We start from the raw sequence: 4,550 nt of genomic DNA on the forward strand, positions 1-4,550 counted from the left end.
CCTTTAATCAATATAAAACACAGATTTTTAGTCTCCATAATCTCTTTTCTCTTATGCTTACTTCAAAAAAAAAACACCAAAAGCTTTTCTTTCTAAATCTCTCTCTCTCTTTTGAAACTAAAAAATCTCAAATGGGAACAAGAAGAAGCACCAAGCTCTACTTACTGCATCTCTACATGAAGAAGATATCTTTAATTCTTGGCATGAGGAACAAGAAGAAGAGCCGATGAATCATGTGCATGTACCGGTCAGTGAGCAGAAGATGAAAACCGAGCCGTCGAAGAAAAAAAGCAAGAAGATGAAGGTGAAAGAGATTATAGCGGCTGTGGACGGAAAAAAGATGACATTACCATCTTGTATGGCATCATCAACTACAAAAAGGAATCTGGTAAGTTCCTTAAAGACAAAATGGAAAGTTTTTACAAGTCACTGAAGGAAGATATCATCTACGAAGGTAAAAACTTTCAACAGTTTGTAAATTAGATTTACACGTTGAAGAAGAAATATCGCATTAAAAAGCTGAAAGAAGTCGCACCGGTTTTTGTCAAACAACATGACAAGGAATGTTTCGAGCTGTCTGAGTTGGTTTGGGGTTTTAACTCGAGGCTGAAATTCAGAAAAAAAAAGACAGAAGCTTGAAGTTGAAGGAACTGAAAAGCACTACAAGAAATTTGTTTATTGATAGCACAATATAATAGCTCATTTTTCTGAACTGCTATTATAAGTGATATCAGAGGTTGCCTTAATCTATCATAGCATTCAAAAAATGCTAAACTGGAAAACTCTAAGCAGGAAGCTAAAACTGTCATTTACCTCTCATAAATTCACGAAAGACCGCCAATACTTAACCAAAAAAATAAGGATTCAGCGCCCCAAGTCTATATGTCCAAAAAAGATACAAAGACCAAAAAAAATTAGAATTCTAAACAAAAAAACCCTTAGGACCCTAAATTTAATTCACGGAAAATCTCTGTCTCTCTCAAATCCCTCTCTCTGGTGGACTCCTTCTCTCTCACCGACTCCCTCTCGCTCGCCGACTTCCTCTCCCTCGCTGACTCCCTCTCGCTTGCTGACTTCCTCTCCCTCGCCAACTCCCTCTCTCTCTTCCTCCTGCGATTATAACCTCCCGAGCTTTGTCTCTCTTAGAATCGCTCATCTACATTAGCTTCGATTGCTAAACCCTAAGTTTTGATTTATCACTTTAACTGGATACAAAAGGAGATCAGCGATATCCCTCGTCGTCATATCTAATTCGAAACTGGCTTTGACCCTCCCCTTTTCATCCACTTCACAACCTTCTGGAATCCGAAAACCGGTTTGTCCCAAAAAAAAATCGGATGACAGATTCGATTCTAATGATCTGTTGGAGATGGTGGAATCTGGCTAGTAGTTTGCTTTAGGGTTTCCTCAGGTTAGTAATAGAAGTGCTTCTTCTTCTTAGAGCTATAGATTTAAGTAAAATGAGGGAATCGTGTTCCGTTTTGTAGCTTTATATCAATGGATTCTTCAATTGGTTAGGTTTCTCCTAATCTCACTCGTTTTCAAGAAATCCCGCATCTGTTCAATTTTCTTTTGTCTGACTGATGTTTGGAGCGTCGTCGTGATTTTTTATTCCGGCGAATTTGTTTTTGGTTAGAATGAATCGATGCATTCGGGAGCTGATGTGGATGCCTTTCTGGCCGCTCTGAATCGAGATATTTTAAGTTCGAGTTCACTTCCGCTCGTGACAAACCCAGGTTTGGTTCCGTCCCATTTTTTCTGCTTCCTTTTATGTTTTTCATCGTTCTCTCTGGAGATTGTACTTGTGGAGGATGAAAGCTAAAGTTTAAAAGCTAATGCGTATTGTAGAACTTATTGAGAAGAAGTGTTTGAATAGTTTATGAGGAATTTTATGTCAAATTCTGACATCTCCGTGACATCTTCGAACACATGGAAGGTCTTTTCTAATCTGATTTCGATGGAACTTCTCACCTTTATAATCAGTCTTGCTTTTGTTTTTGTTTTTGTGTCTTTTAATGAGGATTGCAGTAATATACTTCCTCTATGTCATTGTGGGCAGTCTGTTTGCTGTGTTGTCTGTTCGAAACATCCCATCAATCTGTTCTGGTGCTGCTTTCTTTGGGTTGATTGGAGCTATGCTTTCTGCACTTTGCAAGGCCAAGTATTCTTGTGGTCACTTTGTATCCCTGGTTATCTTTTTCTTATACCTTTGCTGATTTTGTTTGTGTCTTTTTCTCTTTAGCATGCTACAGATTTTATCCTTAGTGATAATATTCACTATCTATTTCTCAGACCTTAACATTTTTTTTCGTATGATTTCCAGAGGGTGAAGAAGAGGAGCACTCGTTTGACAGATTAGCCTCGTTCAGGTTTGGCTTCGAACACTCAGAAAATGAAAGGGGCAGGTGTTAAGAAGAAAACCGAGCTGGTGAACGACGCTGGTGAGGCGGATACGGTGGTGGAAATCGTCAGAGATAGCCTGAAAATAAGCGGTGATGGTGGGTTTGGCATTGATGACAGCGGAGGAGGTGGAGGTGGAAGTGGAGAATCGATGTAGCACGCAAAAAGTTCCATGTTGAGTTTGCTAAAAAATTGATTCAAGTGGTTGGTTCCACAGTTGCAGTGATGAAGACAGCAAAAGGGAAGTAGCGTGACACTATTTCAGGTATACACAGAGATTCTCTTTTGAACTCTAAATTGAGCTCTGTGAGACTCGCATTTTAATTTCTTTCGGGGAGTGCAATATTTAAAGTAGCTTGACACTTTTCTTCTTCTTAAGCTCTTTAGCTTTTGGTTTTTGTTCCGATTCTTTCTCTCTGTGCCTTAGAATTTATTCATTTTCTCAATTTTTTTTGGCAGAAAAGAAGAATGTTTGCTCAGAAGATAAGAAACCATACGACTGAAGCTGATGGTAATACCTCATAAACAGGTAGACTGCTAACCAGATTCAGAAAGAAGAAGTGATTTTAAGCTCTGGTTTGTGTCCTTAGAGAAATTGCAGTAGTTATGATGTTGTTTGATACCTTATATGTTGAAAGATGAACTACTTTGTAAAATTACGTTTATGTATTTTTGATGGTTTATTGAAAGAAACATGCATTTAACTAATCGGTTTTGTAAATATTATTAATCGGATTTCAAATATATATATATATATATGGAATAATATAGCATTTATCATTTTATGATGTAGCACGTAAAAGGTGCTACGACATAATATAAAATAACACCAAATATTTGCTAAAAAAAGAATATTAAAGCATGTGATTAGCGCTATGATAGAAAAATATATAATAGCATACGTGAAACCGATATTATATAGGGGGGGTGTCTATTATAGCTGCCGCTGTCCTAGCGTTTATGAAAATGCTATTATACCCCTATAATCGCTGTTTTCGTGTGCTATTAATATCATTTTTTTTGTAGTGAAGGTAGAATTTGATGAGAATGATTGGTTTTTTCAACTCTGTTGTTGTTTCGATGGTTAGGTACGGAACAGATGAAGCAACACTGAAGGAAAAATTGAATGCCATGTTAGTTGAAACCAAGAACACAGTAAAAAAAAATGGAGAAGGTTGGAGAGAAAAACACTGAAAGTCACTGCTCAAAAGAATGAATTTGTGCATCATGTAGCCACTTTGTTCGGTTAAGCATCAGTCAAACCGTTAGGGTTTTTTTTCTGGTTTATTTTGTTATGGATCTTTGTTTATATGGTTAAATCTTATTTTGGTTGCTTACTTACGTTTCTGTTTCCGAGCTGAGAAGACAACTGGGAATGCAAACTTTTCTAAGCTCGGATACCTCTATTCTGATCTGCCAAATGATTTGCGGATGTAGAATATCGGTTTCTGATTACCTCGGTCTTCCCGAACTAAGACACTGCTAACGGCTGCCACCGAGATTGCGATGTGGAGGTAAAGTGCTTCATCTGTCTCCAACTTAGAGAGGACTGGAGGAGTGGACATATACTTTTTGAGTTCTGTGATAGCTTCCTCGCACGTTTTGTTCCATTCAAGATGCTTATTTTCGCAAAGGAGTTGGTAATATGACATACATTTATCCGTAGATCGGGATATGAATCGGTTCAGAGCTGTTATTCGTCTTGTTAACCGCTGGACCTCTCTTTTATTCGTCGGAGAGGGTAGTTCGAGAATTGCCGCAATCTTCTTAGGGTTTGCTTTGATCCCTTATTGAGTACCAATATATCTGAGGAATTCTCTTCATGTTACACCGAATGTGCATTTAGTAAGATTAAGCTTCATACCATATTGGTTGAGGGTGCATGAAGATCTGGTTATAGCCAGAAAACGCGTCCACAAAGGATAGTACTGTAGTTTATTTTCTGCAACTGGTTCTACAAGCCTATTGATGTGTGGTAGAGGGAAGTTGTCTTTGGGGCATGCGTTGTTCAGGTCTGTGAAGTTGACACAAATCCTCAACATTCCATTCTTCTTTTTGACGAAATCGGGTTAGCCAACCAGTCTGGATAGTTGACTTTGGTGATTGATCCCGCCTTAAGTAACCGCTCGACCTCATCGTTAACCGAGCTT

General features: G+C 38.3%; 1 long non-coding RNA gene across 6 annotated transcripts; it reads left to right on the forward strand.

Annotated features, from left to right (window-relative positions):
* The first annotated feature begins 951 nt into the window (after positions 1–951).
* LOC18014629 lies at positions 952–3,128 on the forward strand. 6 transcript variants are annotated; one of them, XR_002898791.1, is made up of 6 exons: positions 952–1,411; positions 1,637–1,736; positions 1,849–1,936; positions 2,060–2,189; positions 2,324–2,665; positions 2,860–3,128. It is a non-coding gene; the product is annotated as an uncharacterized LOC18014629 (long non-coding RNA). The 6 variants fall into 6 exon arrangements; XR_002898790.1 differs by having other exon boundaries at positions 1,849–2,189; XR_002898793.1 differs by having other exon boundaries at positions 1,849–2,169.
* The last annotated feature ends 1,422 nt before the right edge of the window (positions 3,129–4,550 follow it).

The sequence above is a fragment of the Eutrema salsugineum genome, unplaced genomic scaffold, assembly GCF_000478725.1.
Source record: "Eutrema salsugineum unplaced genomic scaffold, Eutsalg1_0 scaffold_3, whole genome shotgun sequence".
Taxonomy (NCBI): domain Eukaryota; kingdom Viridiplantae; phylum Streptophyta; class Magnoliopsida; order Brassicales; family Brassicaceae; genus Eutrema; species Eutrema salsugineum.